The sequence below is a fragment of the Leopardus geoffroyi genome, chromosome B1 (assembly GCF_018350155.1).
Source record: "Leopardus geoffroyi isolate Oge1 chromosome B1, O.geoffroyi_Oge1_pat1.0, whole genome shotgun sequence".
Classification (NCBI taxonomy): domain Eukaryota; kingdom Metazoa; phylum Chordata; class Mammalia; order Carnivora; family Felidae; genus Leopardus; species Leopardus geoffroyi.
In genome coordinates this window covers 197,962,551-197,988,651 of record NC_059327.1, presented here as the reverse complement: position 1 = coordinate 197,988,651, position 26,101 = coordinate 197,962,551, and positions in this window count along the sequence as shown.

Below are 26,101 nucleotides of genomic sequence, written 5' to 3'. Positions count from 1 at the left end.
GTGCATGTAATATCGGGCTTTCTAAAGAGGAGGGGTGTAGGTGTGTGTGGGGGGGGTGTGCGCGTGTGTGTGGGTGTGTTTGAAAGAATACTAAAGTTTTTCCAATTTTCATGGAAACTATAAACCCACAGATTCAAGAAAAGTAATCAAACTCAAACATAGGAAACATGAAGAAAACTATAGCAAAAGACATAATAATGAAATTTCTGAAAACCAGTGGCAAAGCAAAATAAATAAATAAATAAATAAATAAATAAATAAATAAAGGCAGATGGGGAAAAATACATTATATACACAGGAACAAAGGATAATAGCATATTTCTTATTGAAAACAGTGTATGTGAGAAGGCAGTCGAATAATGTCTTTAAAGTACTGAAAAAAAACAAGCAAACACACCTCTTAATCTAGAATCCTTTACAAAGACAAAGTATCTGCAAAAAAAAATTGCAGGTAAATGTACACAAAACAGTAGTTTCATTTGTTTTTTTCTTTTCTTTTTTCTCTTTTCTTTTCTTTTCTTTTCTTTTCTTTTTTCTTTTCTTTTCCTTTCTCTTCTCTTCTCTCTCTTCTCTTCTCTTCTCTTCTTTCTCTTACAGCTGAATAGTGACTTTATTATACTTTTTTAACAAAATAACTGAGAATTTATTTGAGAATCTGAACCTCCAATTACACAGGACTTCAGTGCTTCCTCCCCACTCCACTCTGCCCCATGCTTGAATGGTGTGTGCCCTGCCTCTACCATTGGTGGGGGATTCTAGCTTTGTGTCTATCCTAAGTCCCTCCTAAAAGAAATGTTAAAGGACGTTTTTAGGCATAAGGAGAATACCTGATGGAAATCTGCATCCATACAAAAGAATTGAAACCACTGGGATTTGTAACTACTTGGGCAATTACACATGATTATTTCCTTACTGTTTACATATTATCAAAGATAATTGTTTTCTTTTATTTAAAAAAATTAATGTTTATTTATTTTTGTGAGAGAGCAAGAGCAGGAGAGAGGCAGAGAGAGGGGGAGACACAGAATCTGAAGCAGGCTCCAGGCTCTGAGCTGTCAACACAGAACCCAACGTGGAGCTTGAACCCATGAATTGCGAGATCATGATCCCAGCTGAAGTTGGATGCTCAACCAACTGAGCCACCCAGGCACCCCTTAAAATTGTTTTTAACGTTTATTCATTTTTCAGAGACAGAGCATGAGGATGGGAGGGTCAGAGAGAGAGGGAGACACAGAATCTGAAGCAGGTTCCAGGCTCTGAGCTGTCAGCACAAAGCCTGAAGCGCGGCTCAAACTCATAAACTGTGAGATCATGACACGAGTGCAAGTCGGATGCCTAAACAACTGAGCCAGCCAGGCACCCCACAAAGATAATTGTTCAATATAAATAATAACATGTATTTGGTATATTATGTATAAAGTAACATGTATGACAAAAACAGCATAGAAGCCATGGAAGTATACTAAGTTTCTTACAATGCACCTGATGTGTTATGATAATGATTAGAAAGTAGACTGCGATAACTTAAAAATGTTTGCTGTACAAATCATAAAGCAACCATCTAAATAACACAAAAGTACAGGTAATAAGCCAACAAAGGATAAATGGAGTCATAAAATAAATTCAGTTAGTCCAAAAGAAGTCAGAAAAGAAGAAACAGAGAATGTGAGACAAATGTAGAACAAATAGGAAGATCATACACTTAAATCTGACTGTATCAATAATCACATTAAATGTAAATAGTCTAAACACTCCAGTGAAAGGCAGAGATTAATTGGATTGGGATAAGGCAAAGCAAAGTCTAGCTATATGCTTTCTACAAGAAATGTACCTGAAATACAGAAACACAAAAAATTTTAAGAAAAAAGGTAAAAAAAAAAAAAAAAAAAAGATATGCCATGTGAGCACTCATCAAAAGAAGCTAGGTGGCTATGTTAATATCAGAGTAGATTTCAGAGTAAAGATAATGATAATTGAGTCAGTTAGTCAAGAAGGTATAATAACCTTCAATATTCATTCACCGAAGAACAGAATTTTATAAGCAAAATTGACAAACTACAAAAGAAATAGAGATATTCACAACAATGACTACAGTCAGAAATATCAATATTCCTTGCTCAGTAACTTTTAATTTTACTAAGAAGCTTTCTACAAAAAAATCCCCAGGCCCAGATAAACTTCACTGGTGAATTGCACCAAATATTTAATGAAGAAATAAAAATAATTCCACACAAACTCTTCTAGAAAATTGAAGAGAATACTTTTCAGTTCTTTGAGGCCAGCAATTTACTGATAGCAAATCCAGATATATGTATTACAAGAAAATGAAACTAACAATAATGTCATTCATAAACATAGATACAAAAATTCTAAACCAATTTTAGCAAATAAAAACCAACAATGTGAACAAGGATAATGTGTTGTGATGATGGGGCTTTACCCCAGGAATACAAGTTTGCTTAATATTTGAAAATCAATCACTAAAATTCACCATATTACCTAAAGAAGAAAATTCATATGATCTTATCACTATGTGTAGAAAAAATATTTTGACAAAATCCATTATCCATCCCCTTTCAAAACTCTCAGAAAATTGGGAATAGAAAGAATATCCATAACCTGATAGACAGTATCTACAAAAAAACCTACACATTTAGCATCACACTTAATGGTATGCTTTCTTCTGTACAATTGGGATCTCTCATCCTGTGGCTCAGTTTTACCATTTGGATCCAACATTGTACTAAAGATTTTAGCCCTTGCTACTGGGTTAAGAAAAGTAAATAGAACATTTAAATTAGAAAGGAAGAAGCAATTTTTCTTTACTTATGATAAGATTACCTAAGTATAAAATTCAATGTATCCATGAAAAAACAAAACAAAACCACTAAAACTAGTAAGAGAGTTTAGCAGCTTTGCAGGATACAAGATCAATCTCCAAAAATCAGTTGTATTTCTTTTTCCTAGCTAGGAAAAAAATGTATCGGTACACAGGAAACTATAAAATATTGGTGAAAGAAATGATGGCAGACCTAAATAAGTGGGAAGATCTGTTGTGTTGATGTGAAAGGAAGCTTTATATTATTAAGAAGCTGGTGCTTCACAACATGTCTGTGGATTCATTGTAATCCTAATCAATATCCGAACAGTCTTGATTTTTTTTTGTAGAAATTGACAAACTGTTTCTCAAATGTACATGGAAATGCAAACGACCTAAAATAGCAGAACAGCTTTGCAAAAGACGAGCAAAGTTGGAAGACAAGCAGTACTTCATTTCAGGATTTATTCTGTTCTTATTATAAAGCTAGAGTCGGGGCGCCTAGGTGGCGCAGTCGGTTAAGCGTCCGACTTCAGCCAGGTCACGATCTCGCGGTCCGTGAGTTCGAGCCCCGCGTCGGGCTCTGGGCTGATGGCTCAGAGCCTGGAGCCTGTTTCCGATTCTGTGTCTCCCTCTCTCTCTGCCCCTCCCCGTTCATGCTCTGTCTCTCTCTGTCCCAAAAATAAATAAACGTTGAAAAAAAAATTAAAAAAAAAATAAAGCTAGAGTAATAAACACAGTATGGAATTAGTATAAAGACTGACAAGTAGATCAATGGGATACAACACAGGGTTCAGAAATCGATCTACACAGAATACGTTTTTTACAAAGTTGCAAAAGCGATTCAATAAAGGAAGAAAAATTTTCAACAAATGGCACTGGAAAAACTGAACATACACACGCAAAAATGATGGTCATCAATATCTCACACCATATATACAAAAATTAAGTCACAATGTATCATATACCTAAATATAAAACACATAACTATAAAATTTCTTAAGGAAAAGATTGGATACATCCTTTATAACCTTAAGTTATGCAAAACTTCTTAGATACAGAGCTACATGTATAATTCATAGAAGGAAACTCTGGCAAATTAGAATTAATTAAGAGTAAAATCTGCTCTTCAAAAGATACTGTTAATGGAATAAGACAAGCCACAGATCTGGGGGCGGGGGGGGGGGAGGGGATATGTGCAAAGCATGTATCTGAAAAATAACGTGTAGCTTACATGTACAAAGTACTCCTAATGTTTAATAATATGGAGACAACCCAATTAAAAAGAAAAAATCAGACATGACATTTGAACAGACATATTATCAAAGAATAAATGGAGAGCACATAATGCTCCTCTTCATTAGGGCCTAAAAATGCAAATTAAAACCACTATCCACCTGTCAACATTTCTAAAATTAAAAAGATTAATGACTTTAAGGATGTCATTCTCCACAAGGATGTGGAGAAACTGGAACTGTCACATATTACAGGTGGAAGTATAAAATGGTACAACCACTTTGGAAATAGTTTGGCAAAAAAAAAAAAAAAAAAAGTTATACTGGTACCATTATATGACTGAGCCATTCCACTGCTAGATATTTAGCCAAAAGAAATGAAAATATATGTCTACATAACACTTGTCCATGGATGGCCATATTTACTATGGTTAAAAACTGGAAACCACCCAAATGTCCATCAAGAAACTGTGGCATATCCATACAATGGAATAACACTCAAAAATTTTAAAAAAATGAGAATAAGTGATATACTCTAGTGTAGGAATAAATTTTAAAAGAAATATGTTGGGTAAAAGAAGCTAGACAAGAAATGAGGATACATTGGATGATCCCACTCATATAAATTCCTAAGAAATATAAATTAATGTATAATTACAGAAAGCAGACTAGTAGCTGCTTGGATATGGGACATGACAGGAAAGGTGTCGGGAAGAAAAAATTACAAAGGAGGAAAAGCAAACTTTAGGAGGTGTAAATATTTCAGTATCACGACTGTGATGATGGTTTCCTAAGTGTAGGCATGCGTGTATATATACATACATATGCACACGTAAACCAAACACATTATACATTTAAATATGTGCAGTTATTATTGTATTATTGTATGCCAATTATATCTCGATAAAGCTGTTGAAAGCAAACCAATAACAGAAAAAAGAGATGAGATCAAGAGAAGCAGAGCCAGATTATGTCCAGCCTTGCAAGTCCAAGCAAGGAATCTTAATTGTATGCAAAGTGCAGTAAAGAAAAAAGACTCTAATTGCCTTTGTGAGTGCTCCACTTGAACGTAGTGAAACTCACTCACTCCATGCTCCAAGCATGGTACTAAGTGCTTTCACTTAGACGCCATTTTGTCTTTCCAGCATCCCCGTAGTTATTCTTCTGACTGATAAGGAATCTGATGATCATGAAGACCAAGTGATTCCCCAAAGGACCGGGTAGCAGTGCTGGGATCTGATTATGGCTTGTCTTGCTGCAAAACACATTCGTGCTCAGCTGCACAGACCATTCTATCCTAACGGATAGGTGCTTGCATTGCAGAGGGAGAAATGAGATAAATCCCCAAACGACTGTAACACAAAGTGGATCGTGTTCACGGTTATTCAAAGGTATAAACAAAGAGCTGTAAGAGCTCAGTGGAAAAGGGAGAGGGAGATTCTGAAGGAAGGAGATGAGGTGGAAAATAGGAAATCTTTACAGAGCAGGGAGGCTCTACCTGGACCTTCAGGGTTGGATAAGATATGAACAGGTGAAAGGGGGGAAGCAGAGCTTACCTAGCAGAAGAAACTGTTTAAGTAAAGCTAAAAGTCAAAAAGTCAAAAGTGAACAAAGTTCTTGGAGTATAACACATCAGCTCTTTTGGGAGGGGCTTGAAGTGGTTGAAGGAAACAGGGTAAAGCACATTGTTTGGAAATTGGGCCAAAGTCCGATAATTTGGTCCAACGCAAAGCTAAATTATGTGTTCCCTGGATGGATGGTCAGGTTCTTCCTGATGGATGGTGAATGTTCTGTGTTCTGTGTTCCAGTGGTTTGGCCGAAGCCATGGTTGCTCCAGTGTTGTTCTTGACAGAAAAATCTCCATAGGTGTAGAGAGAATTAATGCTGAAAGACACCAGTGAATCATCTGATCTAATCTCTTTTATAGATAAAATAATAGCTGAGAAAGATGATGTATCATGCTCAAGGTCAGCTGGTAGCCAAGCAATATTTAAGGCCAACTAGCAAGTTCCCAAACAAGTTGGCTTTTCCTGTATCATGTTGCCATCTACTCTTCGCCCAGGGAATTATCTTTCCTGAGCTTCCTCTACATGATTTTAATAACAAGGAGTTAAAGTTAGGAGCATCTGATGGAGGTGAGATTATCACAGCAAACAACACTTTGTTGGAAACAGATTGATGCCAGTGCTTGTGGGCAGAAGTCTAAAAGTAGTCTGGATTGCTGGATTGAGAATCTCTTAATAGAAATGAAAACTTGATGTTGGAAACTGAATGCAGCCTGTTTTGAGCTTGAAGAGTGCCTGGGTCTCGGGCAGAGAAATGAACTTGCAGTCGTGGGACACACAAGGCAAGATGCTTTCTATGTAACCATACAAGTCATTGATGGAGTGAGTGGAATAAGTCAACTGGAACCTATATTTCTGCAAATTCATTAAGGGAGTATCTATTGAGTACTTACTAGGTGGCATGCACTCTGTTTAGGTCAGTATAGCAGGTAGTTAGAGGAAACCACTGTTATTGTTGTCTGTTGTAGAGGTACTCTCTGCTTTTTCTGGCTCTACCCAGGACCTTTCTTTCTTTACCTCTGTCCCACTCTGTGTGGTTTAGGTGTGCCTAACAACCACAGTACCCTGTAGGTATTGGGGCGAGCAGGGCATTCACCCAGGCCTGCCCCAACCACATTCCTCTGTCCTCTGAACCTCAGCGATGCCTCAGGGATGAGCATGAGACCCGATCCCGGCCAATCAGAATCTCTCCCTGGGAATTTGTATATGACCACTAGAGAGAGATGTTCTCTCTTTTCTTTTCATTTATACCATCAAGGATGTGATTCCAGAACATCGAGCAGTCACTGCTTGGCAAATGCCCATATGAATTGTGGGCAAATAAAGTCAATTCTCAGAAGGAAAAAGAGCCACAACCAATAGATGTCAAGTTCTGCCATGAATCCTTGGATACAATCATGCCACCCCAGTGCTTCCCACTCACATGAACTGATGCTCTTATTGTGGTATTTAAGCTAGTTTGGATGTGGTCCTTCCAAAGGGAAATATTCACACATGCCATGAGCTCCCCCCCCCCCCACTGTGTACCAAGATGTATGCTGGGGGAAAAACTCTGGAATTGAGTTTGGTATGCTCCTAACCTTGCAGGGGTCACGGCTCGTTTAGGAGAGAGGTGTAAAAATCCAGATGGCAATGCCAGAAGAGAATACCAATAATAGTATAAGTATCAGCACACTTGAAAGTTAAAGCATGGGTCAAGAAAGTCATCCCAAACCTGGAGACATTGGGTAGCATAGTCCTTAATGACAAATAGTTGGTCTGAAACAAAACTCAGGAGCAAAGGCTTTCCAGCTAGGAGGAAACCATCTGCAACATATGCGATTTTAAAGTAGCTTTGCACATCTGGAGACCTCTGAAGTTAGTATTGTGAGGAAGAAGCCACTGGAAATGAGGCTGGAGAGGCAGGGAGGAACCAGATGGTGGGTGCTTTGAGAGAACAGAGCCTACCATCGGAGGCAAATGCTCAGATGCCATAAGCCATAGAAGAGGGAGATAGTCACTCAACTGAGAAGACTCATGCATTGAGGACACAGGGCCATCGCGCTGCTGGAAAAGTACCAGAAGACGCAGAAGTGATGCGAGTCCAGTAAAGAACGTCAGATGTCACTGCTGTCAGAGAAGCAGTCATGGAGTCCAGTGCAACTATGGCTGCCCATTGGAGACAAACCCCCTGACCATCAAACCCCAACAGCAATGCCTCCCTGCCCAAGACACCTACTGATCTTGGAGACTATCACATCAGAAACGTTCCAAGGTTCCAATTACCATGCTCATCGTTTCTCAAAGGACCATTTTCCCCGGGGCACACTTTCGTCAGGTAGGCCGGGTAGTACTTCAGCTGGTCTAAAGTTTACTCTTGCAACTTCTTCCCACTCAGAGGGAAATTTTTCCATGAAGCCTTTGGGATTTACCAGCTCTGGAACACAATAGTCATGAGATTCCAGCCGTTGAAAGCTGGAGTTGTGGCCTACTTATCTCTGAATCCCAATACGTAGATCCTTACCCATAGGCAGATGTGCAGTGACTGTTTACAGAATGGCATTTCTGGGTGTATTCCTTCCCATGTGAGAACACCCAGAGCAAAAACTGCACCCCTTCCGTTTCCTCAAGGTCTTGATGCGTTATTTTGCCATTAATTATCCAGCAACCAGAGGTTTGGCCTTCATGTTTTAAGAAGCAGAATTTTAATGAGAAACGAAGTGTACATATTTACGTCCAAAGCAACACGGAGTCAATTAATCAGAGCCCCAGTGGCTGAGGGTCAGGATTTCTAGGCATTGTGTCCCCCGACTATATTCTCCAGGCTCTTCGTCTGCAGAGTCTATTGCTACTTCCCCTTTGGTACGGCCCCGGTTTTGTAAGTCCAATTGTTTGGCAATAAATACAGGGTCCAAATCAGTCCCCAAGAAGCGGTGCACGATAAGCGTGCCGAATCTCATCCTAGAATAAGAAATCCTCTTTTAACTATCTGTTTAAAGAGATTGACTCTTTACACAAACCTGCTATCAATGTCTGTGCATAATTGTCTAAGCAGGTACTTGTCTTCTCAAACATCTGCTAACACTGGCAGGCCCCAAAATAAACCTCCACATTAGCAACTTGCACTTTAAAAAACAAAAAAAAACAAAAAACAAAAAAAAAAAAAAAGAAAAAAGAAAAAAAAAAAAAACCACAGTTATCCGGAAACATCTGCTGAGCTATTTTCTGGTTTCCCCCCTCCGTTCTTCCCTCCCAGGTCTGTTGAGGCAGAGTAAGGTGAATGTACAGATTGAGACTTCAGAAGGGAAACAGCTACTTGGAAGAAAGGAAATGAAAGCTAGACAGAGCTCAGGGAAGTACTTGAGGTGGGGGCAGGAGGGCATCCTGGGGGAATGGATAGCTCTAGAAGGCAGGGTGGAGCACTGGGTTCACACCCCCAGTGTGTCTCTTCCCACCTGGGTAGATGCAGGCAACCAGCTTTACTCTAAAACACATCAGGCTTCTTTTAAATGCTTATAACAATGCCAGCTTCAGAAACTCACCTGAAAGCCCTTGTATCCTGTATAAGAATGATACCTGTAAATGTGTTTAGCATACAGTGCCCTTCAATATAGACCGATCGAATCAATTCTCAACACACAGGTTACAATTTCAGGAGAAATAATCAATGAACCAATGAATCGAGTTTCTCCAAAATCACTCTGATACTGACAGGACCTAACGCCATCACTCATCACCTACTTCAAGACAAGTCCCCTCTTCCTCCTTAGATTGGAAACTCCTTGAGAGAAAAAGAAAAAGAAAAAGAAAAAAAGAAAAAAAAGGACTGAACTTTACTTCTTTGTTTTGTTGTTGGTTTGTTTCCCATTGGCTTTAACACAGAGCTCTGAGCAAGGAGAGGTGTCCATAAAAGCACACTGAATTGAACCCAGGGGAGTCAGGATAAGGGATAGAAGATGGGGCCATTGTTTCACTTCTGGGCTTGGCCTCTTCCATGGGCGCATGGATCCTGGACATCCTGGGAAATTCCAGCCCTTGAGTCCTTGACGACTCAGAAAGCCCTTTAGCTCCAAACTCATGTATTTTTCTAAAATACAACTAGCTTGGGAGGTGTTTTCAAGTTTTTAGTTGTTTTCCTGTTTTAACGTCAGATGTTACCTCCTCAGACATCCAATCTCTGCTCTGCTTCTCAAGTACATTTTACATGTCTGAGTGTGTTAGTTATGGTGGTCGGTAGAGTAGATGAGTCTTGAAATTTCATTGCTTTACCATAAGAAAAATGTATTCGTGTGCACATCAGATTGGGGTGGAGGGGCTGTGTTCCACACAGCCATCCATGGACCCACACTGATCGAGACTCTGGTATTATTGACATGTGACTTCCAAGGTCATCTAGGGCATTGATGACCTCCAGGCAGGTGGGAGAATATCCTGTTCCCTGAAGGTCTCTTGATCTGTAAAATGAACATGCTAATAATTGTTGGGAGGAAATAAATGAGCTAAAATAGCCAAAGGGCTGAGCATAGCGTTGAGGATATTTCAAAAACTCAAGGTGTGTTGAGTTCTTAGCTTCCTAAAGTTAGCATCTAATAAATGCTACCTACTCATGTAGTAATGTTCCTTGGATCCTTACACCAGCAATGCCTTCTCAGTTATTCCTGCTTCTCTGTGAGCCACTTGGATCTATCCAATTCCTTGGTTCCTGTTGCCTGCAACCAAAACTTCTTTAGCTTGTTGTTACGACCTAGGTTAAATCTAAGCGTTCACGTCTAGGTTCTAGCATCCCAGTCCTGCTATTTAATTTTTTTTTTTTTTTAACAATTTATATCTTGGATACAGAGGCAAAGAGATTGCTATACACATCACAAATAAGATAGGCCTACAGGATATCACAGCTTGAGCTGACCAGATAGCTGCTGTTGTTATTTTTTTCTTTTCTAAGTTTTCTGGAAAATGGAATTTCCCATGTCATGTGCACAACCACAGGTAATAGGCAAATGCTATGTTTGGTTGTGTTCTTTTTTCTTCTTCAGTTCGCTAATCACATTTTCTAAGATTCATGTCTTAAAATAAATCCACTTAATGTGATTGTCAGTGGCTGTTTGAAACTTCACAGGATGCCTTTGTGCCTCCAACACATCTATGCATTGGTCTCTTTGTTTAGATTATGCGACTTTACAGTCTTTGATAGCATGTCCAGTCCAGTTTAAATGCCATCCAAACACTCGGGACAAAAGGGACCCCTCATACCCCCAGCCTCCTCAGGCCCCTCCTCTTTCCACAGGTAATTACAAGCTACCCTATCGATGCAAAGTCTCTTATTTTTCCAGCCTGGGCTTAAAAGCCCTTATGTACATAGTGTTGTTCTGCCTGTAGGGTTTTTTGTTTTGGTTTGGTTTTTTGAGCATGATTTTTGTTTGTTACCAATTGGAATCATACTGTTTTTCTCACTTAACAATATGTCTCTGAGAAATTTACATGTTAATATAGATCGACTCAGTTATGTTAGAGGCCACGTAGTGTTCTATGCAAGGTCCGAGACTATTAGCCTCTACCTTATTAATAGGCATTAGGTCATTTCCTGACTTTTGCTATTCCAAGAAATGCCACATGGGCATCCTAATGCCTGAGTTGTTAGATTTCAGTGAAAGTGTTTCTCTGGGATAGATCTCTAGAATCATCGATAATGCCAATCTGCAAATGTGCATGGCCAACAGAATGTAAGTTCCATTCCCTAGCCCTTCGCTAAAAAAAATGGCTTTTATTAATCTTTGCATTTTTGCCAACCCAGTGGGTGAGGAATAGTATCTTGTTGTTTTAATTTGCATTTCACTGGGCTTGAACAGCTTTTCACATATCTATTGATCTTTTGCATTCTTCCTTCTGTCAGTTTCATGTTCAATTTTTCTATTGGGCCATTAGTCTTTACCTCATTGATTGGTGGGAGTTATTTATGTATCCCAGATATAACCACTTGCTTATGGTATACATCACAAATGTTTTCTTCTTTTCTAGCTTTCTGCCTGCCTTTGGTTCCTTTGATCGCCTCCTTTGAATCCCTCATTTGGCATTAGGCTCTCCAGCTGTTTGGAATTCCTGTCGAAACTATGCTTAGCTCCATTTACCTCCATCCTGGGAACAATTTACAGAGAGTCTAGCTTTTGGTCCCATAAGTGCACTTTTGTGTTCTACAACCAACAGGTCATAGCTCCGCCCTTTGGCTTTACACCCCCTGTGTCATTTTGGTCAACTAGTCTACATCCTGAATTTAGGACTTCATTTCTCCCAGGGCTTGTGCTGCCCTGAATAGTATGGTGTAGATAACAGGGCTTGTGCTCCACTATTCTTCTAGGTCAGCGTCTTACCTCTGGCTGTGAGCAAAGAGGCTGATATTTACGAGCACATCACAATTCAAATACACTCAGTCATCATCATGCCATAATTACTATCACTCCCTAAACAGTCATAATTCTTCACCATTGCTTTCAGTTTTCCAGAACAGAGTTAAATTAATGCTCTTGTTTCAATGACGAGAGAAAAACTAGAGACGTGGTGTTATAGTCAATGCCTTCCCTTCCTTCCTTCTCACATCCAAATGTGTAGAGACTTCTGTGAATTCTAGCTGCTGAAACTCTGGATCGCTGAGTGTACGAAGTTCAAAGACACAAAAATAATATTGAGCGTTTAGGTAAGAGTCAGGAATAGGATGGCAGAAAGAAATCTGGAGAGTGGAGAAGTTTCTGAGGTAGGCATAGAGAATAATCAGCTTTTTGTAGGTCAGAGCAATGACTTTTTGAATCTAATTCCAAATGAAATGGGGGCCATTGGAGGACTTTAATTTGTAGACAAATATGCTCTGGTATTTGTTTCTCAAAAGGTTATCATGGCTGTTGAGTAAAGGAAGGATTTTTAAGGGTCAAGAATTTTGGTAGACATAGTACATGAGGTTTGAAGGTGTGTTCACCGGACAAAGATAAGATGCAAAGCATATTTTCATGTTAACATTTGTCCACTGATGCATCAATCAGAGAAAAATCAATGTCTTTGAGTCATTTTATCTTTAGTATTCTGTTTTCAACCATCAGCTAGAACCTAAGAGTTTACCTTTTGGAGACATGTCCAAGAGGAAGGGTGTTTTCAAGAACAAACACCAATAATAATAATTATTATTTTTTAATTTTAAACATTTCTGTTTGGTTAAAAGTATACTGTTTAGACTCACTACTACCGTTATCCTGACAGAGAAATAATTGATCTTGTCAAGTTAATGGAAATGAATTCATGAGCAGAGGAAATTCTGGTTAATACAGCCCAAGTCAAAAAATGATTAATTCATCTGTGCCCTACATCATGCTTTGCAATTTAAAAAATAAAGTTCTTTCAGATAAAATTGATTGAAGCTAAAGTTATGTTTTATGTGAATTTTTCATAATGTTCTTGGAACTCTTCATTTTGCGATTAGAGGTTGTAGGAGCAGAGAAAATCTCCTTCTTCCCTTTTAGTTTCTTTGGCCGGTCTAATAATTAAGTTTCTAGAAGACAGATTAATGGAAAAAAAAGAAACAAAAGCTTAATAACACGTATACCTCCTGTATACATGGGAGAGACCCAAGAAAACTGAGTAACTCTCCCACATGGCCAAAGTCATCACCTTAAATAAACTCTTCAGCTAAAGACAAAAGAAGGTGTTACAGGTGGGAAGTCAGTTGTGGAAGGTTACCAGGAAAAGCACAGTAAGCAAGGGTAAGGTTGTTCCAAAGATTTAAGGCGTTGCCTTCTCCCCTGATAAGTTTCTGGAGATTTTGCTCCATCCCCCTCTTCCTGGTGTGGTGAGGGCCACACCTTTACAAATGGAGATTTCCCTTATAAATGCAAATGTCTCTTACCAAAGGGTAAATCCTGCTTGGTCTAGGAGTTTCTCCCTCCTTTGCAGTTTCTTAAAAAAATCATCATCCTAAAATAATCGTTATGCCAAAGAGATAGATTTGGCTGATAAATTCTGCTCCCCTGTAAGGTCTAATCATAATAGGTTCAGCCATAATTCTTTCATAGGCACAGTGTACTGGCTTTCATTTTGTTTTTTGTTTTTACAGATTAGCCTGGTAGAATGACCTTAATAACCCTAAATATGTAGGCTCACACCCACATACCCACACACCGCCATTTATGTAAGATTTGACATCATGCGAGTTACTTACTTCATCTAACCATTATTTTCCTCATGCTGTCTTCCACATGGTGATAATTACAATTTACCTTTATCAGTCCTAGCATCTTGAGAGAATCAACTGAGTTTTATGGTTATAAATATTATGAGACATAATTGTGTTGACGTTGCTATTATTATGCAACAAGACTAGACACGATTCAGTATCTGGATGTAAAATTCACTTCATAAAGTGTGTTACCGAAGTACTATTTTGACAGGACATTTTCTGAAGTATTTTCTCCAATAACCTGGATTGGCTTGAACAGCTTGACTTTAATACATTTCAAGCTATTTTTCCAATTAATGTATGTGGAATGAGTGAGCGAGGCCACCAGATTACATCACTGTGACTTTAGAAACATTCCTTAATTCTATTCACTCCTTTTCTTCCCACAACCTTGGCTCACCATCTCCTGCTCCAACGGACTCACTACTTTTGCTACCCTCCACTCATTCTTGTACTCCCTTTCCCCAAAGAATGTCACAAATATATCTCATCAATCACTGTTGTGCTCATAAATCTGCCATGGTTCCCTATCGCCTGCAGTATGGCAACAGTCTAGCTCCCTACCGTGTCTTGCAAACCCTCCATTGCCCTGATCGGTCTAAATGGCCAATTGCGAAGATTCACCGTGGTTTTTTTTAACTGCCACTGCAGTGGACAAATGCTACTTCTTCCTGCTTGGAATTTCCTTCCACCCCCTCCTTCACCCATCTGACTCTTATTCATTAATAACCCAGCTCTGGGATAACCTTCCGGACGATATCTTTCACGATCTCTCACTTTTGAGTAATCAGCCTCTCCCTCCACTTAGCTAATTGTGTATAACTGTGTATAAGTGTGTATAACTGTCATTTTACATTGTGTCATGACTTTTCAGGGAAGACATGAACTTTGGGATCTCAGGGTCTAGGTGCTGCTCGTCTCTTGAATCTTAGCCAGGTGCCTGGCATCAGGCAGTCAAAAATCTGGTGAACTAGGGGCGCCTGGGTGGCGCAGTCGGTTAAGCATCCGACTTCAGCCAGGTCACGATCTCGCGGTCCGTGAGTTCGAGCCCCGCGTCGGGCTCTGGGCTGATGGCTCAGAGCCTGGAGCCTGTTTCCGATTCTGTGTCTCCCTCTCTCTCTGCCCCTCCCCCGTTCATGCTCTGTCTCTCTCTGTCCCAAAAATAAATAAACGTTGAAAAAAAAAATTAAAAAAAAAATCTGGTGAACTGATTTCCATTGGTTTTAATTTCATTACTAAATCCTTTCCATTTCAACTTGACTAGTATTTATTTTGCACCTGCTCAAGGACACAGCTGGGGGAAGACCTATAAGATCAACTGTGCACAAAGCACATGGATCTCTGCCTTTATGGAACTTTCATCTAGAAAGAGACACCGGCACTGTACGTGTTAATCGCAACTGGGATTGTTCACTCAAGGGAAAGCTCCGTGAGAGCAGGAATGTCTCTGTCTCCTAAACTATATGCATTCAATACATATGACTGAATAAATGATTGGGGGTGATGGATTCACCTCAACTCCTACAGATTAGGTTAATGCTTTGCAATTGTATCTACTTGCACTTTTCAATCTGGAATCCATTTCGTGCAATGGATCATACCAGAGTCTTTGGCTCTAATTTTAGGAGACAGAATGTTACAGGGCTAGCAGCCATCTGTTTCCTTTGAGCAAATCTACAACAGTAAAGTGTGAGCGCAGATTTTTATAGCATTTATTGCATTTTTATTATAAATTGTTTGCATTATTTATTGAAGAGAATTTAGAAAATAAAAAAAAAGGATGGAGAAGAACATTAACATTACCTAGAGGTAATCTCTGGGGACAGTTTGATGCTTTCTCTTCCAGCTCTTATGTGTGTTTGTAGAGAATGTGTGTTGTGTATGTGTATATATACATATATACACACAGGGTGATCAAGTCTTGAAACATAGGCAAATGCATAACAAACGATTAATTTACAGCATGTTATAATGCTTGATAAAATAATATTATCTAGATTTCCAGAATTTATGGTATATATGACATATGTTAATTGACACATGTTTGGTACATATATGTCGATAGCACTCTTCTCTGCGAATTCAGAAGAGTTTATGTTCCACCCCCTTTGATTTCACCACCAGGTGCTTTGTTAGACTAAAGCAAGGGTTCTACAAAATTCCGCTTGACACGGAGCGAGTATTTGCACAGAGGCACAAAAACAATGTCTCTAATTTTTTTGTTGTAGTTTGAGGAACTCTCACTCTTGCTCCCCCTCCCCCAGAGCCGTCAGACTGACACCCACCAGTGAAGGTGGAAACACAGATATTTAGATTCAGTGTCCACTGGGCACGCGGCTGGCTCGAATAATAACCCTGCATGCCATGCAGATTTCGGACCACTGGGACCCTGGGCTTCAAATGTTGCATAGAAGACCGAAGGCAGCAGAGTTTGCCATATCGATACAAAAGTGGTAGATAACCACACGCTATTCCTAACCATCCTGATCATTAGTCCCGTCTCCAATAATGTTAATTTCTCCCAATCTTTATGCTAATGAGCACATTTTAAGTGTCCTGTAACCACTCTTAAAGGGAATGATTCTTGATAGGCATACTTTTAATTGTTACACAGCAGATGTATCACGTTCCATTTTACCACAAATATTAAACTTTACCTGCAAGCATCACACTATTTATGTGGAAGTATTTTTTAAGGGAAATTGCCTTGCAGACATTATAAGCAATTAATAAATTTCTTTGAATTAGATACACCTCTATGTGAACACTTGCATTTATTATGTAAGAATCCATCGGTAGATTATGTACGTGATCATATAGTTATAAACACAGAGATGCCTACACATCCCAATATTACATTACTAAGCGTCAGCTTCAAATATGAGTATTTTGTTGCAAAATTAATGTTGCATAATTTCTACAAATCTCTGCATTTCTGGCATGCTGCTTTCTCCGATTTACATTACATCTTGAGCGCTGCTTCCTGGCCATGAATATTCTTCAAAGGCAAGGTTTAAAGCAAAAACAAAAACAGAAACAACAGTTTGTTCAGGCTTTCTCTCCTAGATATTATGCAGCCCATCTCTTAAGATAAGACCAAAATCGCGACTGTTTATTGCATGTTTGCTAGGCGTCAAAAATGATGTTGAGGATTTGCAAACATTATCTCATTTAACTCTCCCAGATGCAGCTCAAAGGATTTATGTAACTTACCTAAGCCGATAGTCTAATGTTCAAATGTTTTCAAATACTAAACTGCTTTCAAGAGCTTTAGCAAAGTTGATAATTAAGCAGAAGATATGAAATGCGTACTCTATTCGAGGCAGTGTGTGGAGCCATTTTTAAATGCCAACTTATTTAATATTTATTCTCTCCTATAGCTGAGAGCTTGTCAAAGCTTGTTGTACGACCACTATGTACTTTGATCCTTTAAGCAGCTACCTGAGATGGTCTCAAAGAATCAAAGAATGTCAGAACTCTGGGGTTAGCTGTCCAAGTTTGCCTCTAGTGCCACCAGCCTCCAGGAAGAGGGACCTCACTGCCTGCTGAGACAGGCCACCCCCCACCCCCACCCGCCAGCTGCTGGATTGGCTCTAAATGCTGAAGTCCTTGCTTACGGTTAGAAAAGGAGGTGATAGTAATGTCAGAAGATGACCTGAAGATCAGAGTGGGTTTTCCTCACCGAAACCCAAACTTTTTTAGGATGTGGCTTTCAAGCTGGTGTTGTCTCAAGCCAACCACGTATCCTCTCTCCATCGGGCACATTTTTTCCATGATCAGATGGGCCCCATTGCAATGGAGAGGTTAGGATGGTGGCCTTGGAATGATACACCTGTTTTGTGTCCCCCCTGCCATTAACTAGGAGTGGGCAGCGCATTTTTCCTCTAGAAGCCTTGGTCTTCTCAGAAGTACGATGGAGATACCAATACTTGTCTCGCAGTGTTCTGGTCAAGTTGAGGGAAAACGTATGTGATGCTCCAAGGCCAGTGCTTGAGACATATCGGGTGCCCAATATTTAGTAGATAACACTTAGAGTGACTAATGACAAAATGTTTGGCATGTGTCCCCTTCATAAATATTTATTAAGCAACCACTACGTTCCAGGTTCTATAATAGTTGTCCAAAGGTCACGTGGTAGGTAAAAAGTTCAAGTTACGTAGAGAAATAAGCTCTAGGAATAAGATGATGAATCTTCCCTTCCTCTATCTTCCCTGCAGAAGAGCATCCATTTAGTGACCTCAAAGTTCTTCCATTAGTTTCCTCCGGCTGCCATAACAAATTACTGAAAACTGAGTGGCTTAAAACAGCAGAAATTCTTTCCTCTCACCTTTCTGGAGGCCGGAATCTGAAATCAAGATGTCAGCAGGGCCGCGTTGCCCCTGAAGACCCGAGGGAGAATCCGCCATTGCCCCTTCCAGTTCCTGGGGGCTCCCGTGTTCCTTGGCTTATGGCAACATCCCTACATTCTCTGCCTGCATGTCGCATGAGCTTCTTCCCTGTGTCTCTTTCTCTGTCATCTCCTTTATGTCTTTTGCAAGGACAACTGCCATTGGAGACACCCTAATCCAGGATGATTTCACCTTGATACTCTTACATTATCTCCATCTGCAAAGGCCTTTATTCCAAATATGGGTGCCTTCCTTGTTCCAGGTGAACGTATCTATGGGGAGCTAAAGTTCAACCCACGGCACCATGGGTTCTCAATCTTTGCCTTGTGGAAAATAAAACTCCGCCACGTTCAAGCATTGGTATATAGAAGACGAAGGAAGGAGACAGGACAGACTATCATACTTTCGATGAAATCATGCTCACCAGGTTATTATTAAATCACAATGGCTTCCAGCTCCGCCTCTCTGAACCGTGCTTTGAATCCAGACAGATGTGCATTGAGCTTGCTTCTCGGCCTCTTAACTTGTTGTGAAAGTATGGGCAAGTGATTTAACCTCTATAGGATTCAGGTACCTCGTATATAAAATCGGAATAATAGAGCTGAAGGACAGGGCTGTTGTAAAGATTAAAAGACCCCACGTGTGTAAACCATCGATCTCCCGACAGGCACATAACAAACCCTTAGTATGTGGCTGACACATTTGGTCCCGGCCTTTACCGGCTCACCTTTCCAGGCTGGCTTTCCCCTCACCACAGGCAGAAAATCACACCCACCGAATGTGGATTTCATTCTCGGAGGGCAATTTATCTCCTTTGTTTCTAAGTTCTTGGGAGGCAGTAAACTCTCTACCCATGTCCCGCCAGAAAAGGTGAGCCTAATTCTGTCACTCTGAGAATCAGCAGCCCATTTCTCCAATGTCATTCTCTTAGCCCGTCTGCAATTCGTTTAATCACTCGCTTACCAAGCAGCTCCCAAAGACGAGGACTCCAGCTCATTCTTGGGTCTCCTGGGTCCTACCGCGTTCCTGCAACTCAGTTTACAATCACTGCCAACTTCTTATTTTAATTGGCTAACAGCTGTTTAGACCCCACATCCATGCTCTTTTTCTTTTCCTCCTGGCTGAACACTTGCATTTTGTTCTGTATTCTTCACATAATATATTTGAAACCCCAGACAACCTTCTACGCGTACCTGGCTCACGCAGCAAACTCCTCTACTTTTTCTAGCCATTTATCACAGAGCAAAGCCCAGATTACCACTAAACTGGGTGAGGCACCACATGCAACCCTGCCTTTCTCCACCAGCTCTGCGTCCTGAGAGGCTGCTTTGAATGGTCTGTCTTTTGGGGCAGCCATGCCCTTGGGCTTGGAGTGTGGGGGGGCATATTTTGGGGGAGAGGGGAGGGCAGCAGTGGTAAGGCACTGGAACCACTGAGAGGGTGAAGTTGGAGGTCTCACTTCCCTGACTCCTTTGGGGCTGGGTTGCCTCTACCAAAGCCCTGGCTTTTGGCAGGTGGCCCTTTCCATACAATTCCCTCTTTGGAAGTCAGGGCTGCTCCCTCCCCTCGTTCTGGCTCCCCCCTGTTGCAGGCACCCCGAAGTGAACCTTAAAACTATGACCACGTCATTGCAATGAGTCCCTTTCCTGATAGCTCCTCAAACGTCCCAGTGGAGTATGCCATTTTTTTTTTTTCTTTGCTCTTGGGACTCTGCCAGACACGGTAATTAATACCACAGGTGGCACCAGAAAAGAGAGCCTCAAAATGAGATTCTAGGCTTAAGATGTTCAAATGTTTTGAAACACACAAATAGCCTCCTCTCCATGGGGGAAATGGAATAGGAGGAATCTGTGTCCTGCAGAGACATTGTGATCATGAGATTATCACCAGTGAGGCACCGGGTGAAGTTCAAGTGCAGAACATTCTGTCGACAGAACCAAGAAAACCGGACCTACAAAGACATGGCTTTATAGCCCTGCCCTCAGTCCTACGGCAGCTCAGCTCTCTGGACTTTTCCTTCGTGTGATCAAAATCAAGGACCCTCCCATTGACTGAGGTTTCTGTACACCATGCACGCGAGCGCACAAACACACCTTTACATGACACAAAAGAATTTCTATAAATGTTAGCAAGAGGTCGGAGGGATGGAAGAAGAGAAGGAAGAAAGGAGAGGACGCCTGCGAGAGATTAAAAGACACGTCCGAGCTCCCAGAGCTGGTAAGTGGTACAACCTGAACCCAGGCTCCTAACCCACATCCACCAACCTTCCCCGCTCTCCGTAGCTGTTCCTCTCAGGGTGGGTAGATTACCCCTGCAGATACTATCTGCTCAGGCTTGTCTGACCGAAAACTTTCATAGGGTTCTTAAATCCTTAAAAAGAAACTGGCTTCAAAAGACTTTCAATCTTTGCAAACACTACCAGCCGCAGGACAGAGATGAGAGTACAAACCAGTCCCTTGCAACTTTCGAAGCACACTGCAGTTTACCATCGTTTCTCCACGTGGGCAGCAACGTCCCTGGTCCAGTGCGTCAAACATCCACTGTCTTCATGCTGCTCTGTCCGGTTCTCTCTGTAAATATACTCATCACCTTGGAAGGGAGTCCAATGAGTACTTAAAACCCTTTGATGAAAGGCCCCTTAATCAAGTCCTTTGAATAATGAGAAATTACTATCCTTTCACAAGGAATATCCTGGGCAGCGTCCCGTAACGGGCATAGACGAGATCTGAGAAAACTCTGAAGTCAGGTCTCCGAAACCAACAGTGCTTAATCATTCCAGACCTTCCTAGACTTACGGCGGGGTTACATCCCAATGAACCCACGGCACACTGGAAATATTGTAAGTGGCAAATACCTTTACTCCATCTGTAACCCACGGAACATCAGAAGGTAGTCTAGCTCACCTTAAACAGGCTCAGAACACTTCTATTAGCCTACAGTTGGACAAAATCGTCTCACAACAAACTCTCTTCCATAACAGTGTTCTAAAGGAGTGTTATTTATTTATTTATTTATTTATTTATTTATTATTTATTTATTTTGGGGGAGAGGGGCAGAGACAGAGGGAGAGAGAGAAAGAGAGAGAGAATCCCAAGCAGGCTCCATTCATGCCCAGCGTGGAGCCCAACACAGGGCATCATTTCATGACCGGGAGATCATGACCTGAGCCGAAATCAAGAATCGGATGCTTAACCAACCGAGCCACCCAGGTTCTCTCTCTCAATGCCAATTTATAGACTTCTCTACTGAGGGCGGGACAGAAAGTGGTCGTATGGTCCCAGAACGGCTGTCGATGGGTCGGCCGTCTATCCTCCTGATCGCGTGGCGGACCGGGAGCTGAGGTTGCTGCAATCACCCAGCAGCATGCGAGAGGATCCTACCGCCAGCCCAGGGGAAGATAAAAATTCCAAACTCGGGGCTCCTGGGGGGCTCAGTCGGTTGAGCCTCCGACTTTGGCTCAGGTCATGATCTCGCGGTCCGTGAGTTCGAGCCCCGCATCGGGCTCTGTGCTGACCGCTCAGAGTCCAGAGCCTGCTTTGGATTCTGTGTCTCCCTCTCTCTCTGACCCTCCCCCGTTCATGCTCTGTCTCTCTCTGTCTCAAAAATAAATAAATGTTAAAGTTCCAAACTCGGAGTACAGTTTCCATGGAAGGCATGTTGCCTTCACATCGTTGTAAAGTCAAAAAATTGTAAGTTGAACCATTGTTAAGTGGGGACCGTCTGTACGGCTGTGATTGCCGACGAGCTCCATTTCTCCAGCTTGGAAAAGGAGCATAACAAGTTGGATTCTTTCAGGAAATCACATCCACTGGTCACACAGACAGACTGCGAGCCAGCCACCTGCGACGCTGAAGGTACTCCCTTAGGAGTGAGAGAGCCCTCGGTCAAATCTTGGGACCACCTATGACCTTGGGCAAGCCATCAGCTTCTCTCAGTTTCTTCATCCGTAAAATAGGAAGAAGTTAGAGTTTTGACAGCCACGTGAGGAGCTTTTTTTATTCTGAAAAATGCCACATGAATGTAAGTTATCACCTTCACCAATGTCATCGCTGTGGACATGATAATCATAACGTGGCTCTGGTTTCTGCTTTATCCTTTTGCTCGATTACTTGGTTTTGATATTTGCTTCTATTATAACTTCTACCTGACTATTTTAGGCATAGCAATTCCATAAAAAAGAAATTCACCATGAAATTATCTTCCTTTCTCTCTCCCTCTTCCCTCCTCCCAACTTTTTAGAATTTTTCCTTCCTTCCTTCCTTCCTTCCTTCCTTCCTTCCTTCCTTCCTTCCTCCTTCCCTCCCTCCCCCCCTCCCTCCCTCCCTCCTTCCTCCTTCCCTCCCTCCTTCCTTCCCCCCTCCCTCCTTCCCCTTCTTTCCTTCCTTCTTTCCTTCCTTCCTTCCTTCCTTCCTTCCTTCCTCCTTCCCTCCCTCCCTTCCTCCCTCCCTCCCTCCTCCCTCTCTCCTTCCTCCTTCCCTCCCTCCTTCCCTCCCCCTCTCTCCCTCCTTCCCCTTCTTTCCTTCCTTCTTTCCTTACATCCTTCCTTCCTTCCTTCCTTCCTTCCTTCCTTCCTTCCTTTCTTCCTTCCTGTTTCTCAGTTCTCTCATTAGAATGGCCAACAACATTCGTCTACATTCTCACCAATACCAAACATTATTTCCGGTAGGTTTTGTTCAAGGATACTGTGTAACACACCATCCTGAGCTCAGTGGCATGCTTCACACTGTAGAATTTATTTCTTGCTCACATGGCTCTGTATTGGCTGGAGTGTGGTCAGACGAGACGAGACGGGGCTTAGTTTAGCTGGGCTCCAAGATCTGAGACAGATTTAGATTTGCTCCACTGTCTCTTAACCACTCAGGTATCCGAACCGGCAGGTACCTGGGGAATGTTCTTCTCATCATGGAAAGGAGGTGTGCAACAGTATAATCTCTACCATATGAACACATGCTATGCCAATGTTACATTAATATCCTTCAGATGATTAAATTTAATTAATTGATTGAATCGAGTCATATAGTCAAGTCTCCCATCAAGGAGCAAAGATGTATAATCAACACACCTAATAACAGGGCAAACCCAAATCAATGGAGTACCAAGGAAAGAACTATTTGCTGAATATAGTCTATTGCACCATAGATGGTATCATTTAAAAATATTTGTCAAACTGGGGCCCCTGGGTGGCCCAGTCGGTTGAGCGTTCGACTTCAGCTCAGGTCATGATCTCATGGTTTGTGGGTTCGAGCCCCACGTATGGCTCTGTGCTGACATCTTGGAGCCTGGACCCTGCTTCGGATTCTGTGTCTCCTCCTCTCTCTGCCTCTCCCCTGCTCATGCTCTGTCTCTCTCTGTCTACAATAAATAAACATTAAACAAATTTAAAAAAAATCTTTGCCAAACTGATTTGGTAGATTTTACCTGTATTTCTTTCGTGTCTTCTAAGACAAACTTTTTATGTGATTTTTTTTAAACATTTATTGTATTTCTTTTGTAAATCACCCTTTCATGCTGGTTCGGTGGGGATGTTTCCCACCATGAGTTGTATAAACGGAGGGTATTCATCCTTCCATGTACGAAGGCAAATTGTTGCAAATGTTCCTGTTTTTAAACTTTGTATGTTATGCCTTAACATGCACACTTAAATGTTTTCTATGTTTCATGTGTGGCATTTTTAGTTTCTGATTTCTGCCTTCGAAATCATGCATAGAAAGACTCCCTGTCACAAAATCATACACCTGTGTTTCCTTCTGGTTCTATTTGATTTTCATTCTTTTATAGCACACATAGGGTTTTTTAATTATGTTTTTCCCTCTAGGACAAGCTTGAGAAAGGGATTCTTTTGTATTCCCAAATAAATAACCGTATTTTATGCTTAAGATGGGCCTTAAAGGAGAAATTAGGCAAAAGAGTGAATAAGCTGAGTTGGGGGTGGGGCGGGGGGATGGTGAAGGGAAATTAGGTCATTCTGAGTACGCGTGAGCCAGCCAGGCCTGCTACAGAAGAGTGGGCAGGGGGCTTTCGATGTTCACATCCGCCAGGGCATGGGCTTGGTACGGGGCTGTGGCGAGAGAGGTCAGGGGCCAAATCACAGTGGGCTCAAGGTCACAGCGAGGACTCCAGAGTTTACTCCGAGGGTGACAGACAGCCTCATTTGCTCCGTGTTTGTGCTAGTCACTTCTAACTCCAAGGACCCCTCCAGCAGGGAACAGGTTAGAGACCCAGCCTCCAGAGCACACAGTCTATTCTTAGCAGCCGGCTCCACTTTCTGCTAAGAGAGAAAGAAAGAGCCCTCTGATGCCTGCTGGGCTACTCACCAGACCAAAGGCTTGGCTCAGAGAAAGCAAGAAACCAGAGAACTGCCCGCGGTTTGGGGTTGGGGAGCAATACACCGGCCGCCCCAGGAAAGGAGGTCCCTCCCCGGGGCAGCCAATGAAATCTGCATATCATCCTGAGTTCTGGAGATCTGAAGCCCACATCAAAATGCAGAAGAAAACTTGCCTGAGCAAAGCCACGTCCTGATGCTTCTGGGGCATCGGATTGAATTCAATCAAAGTGCAACAAGGAGGGTGAGCCCCCGCGGAGAAATTCACATCGGATCTCACAGTTCCCAAAGAGGCCCATGATTCAATTCAAAACGTTTTAATTGACGAGTAGCACCGGCCGGCCGGCAGCTAAGCCAGAGCCCTGGGGCTGCAAGGGAACAAAACATGATTCTCAGCCCCAAGGAGTTCACCGTCTAACGGAAAAGACCCGACTGTATACAAGCCACGCCAGGGCTTGTGCTAAACAAGAAATTGAAAAAAGCTGGTACCAGGTTAACAAAGACAGAGAGACAGAGAGAGAGGAGAGACAGACAGAGAGAGAGAGAGATTGATTTGGACCAAGTAATCAGGGCGGCCATCATGTAACACAACCAGGGGTGGCTACATGCTTCGAGGGCCCTGCGCCCAGTGAAACTATGAATCCCTTGTTCAAAACACAGAAGTAGAAATACCGTCAAAGAAGTGAAAAGGAAACCTTTCCCTTTTCTTCCGTGGCCTCTCTCTCAAGTTGTCACGGTGCTTTTGTTGACAGTTAGTGACGTTCCCGCTCAATAAAAATTAAAATTCTCAATTACCAGCCTGAAGTCTCCCATTCAGCCCCGCAACGTGCAGTGCCAGTCTCAAGTGCATGGACAAGAGCGTTGACTCATAATCAGAAACGCTGAAATTGCACAACTTGTCCCTTACAATTCTTCTGTCTCTTCCGTGCATGTGTACCCCATCCTTATCCCAACAGTCGGGATGGTGAATGGAGTCAGCTCAGCTATCCTCTTTCGCACACCCAGCCAGCACTCTTCTTTGCCTCCCTGATGAGTAGGGAAAGGCTGGCTGGATGGCCCCATCTTCCTTTTCCTTCTGTGTCAGCATTTTCAGTGGGACTGGTGGGCTAATTCAAGGAAGGGACGCAGTAGGAAAGGACGTGCGCTCTACGGTTCTTGGTCTTTTGTGTTTCTTTGAACGACCTTGCCTTGTTTCTGTTCGAAGCGAGTTCTGGTTCAAACACAAAGCCTAGTTCTGAGCTGCCAGCACCTTCTATTCAAGCAGAGACGCGACACCCTTGCCTGACATTGACTTGGAGTCTCACTGAACTCCCACGCAGCGCGGGTCCACCAGAATTCTGTGTTCACGGAGGCTGGCAGCGCTACATGCAAATGGGGGGCAAGGAATAGCGTGCACGTGCCACATTTACCTCCTCTGCTCATGCGCACACCGTGTTGTGCCCTTGGTCTTCACCCACAAAACACCAGTCCAAAGACAAAATTATTAAGAATTTCAAGAAGATGGGGGCACATGGGGGGCTCAGTCGGGTACGTGTCAGGCTCTTGATCTGGGCTCAGGTCATGATCTCATGGTTCACGG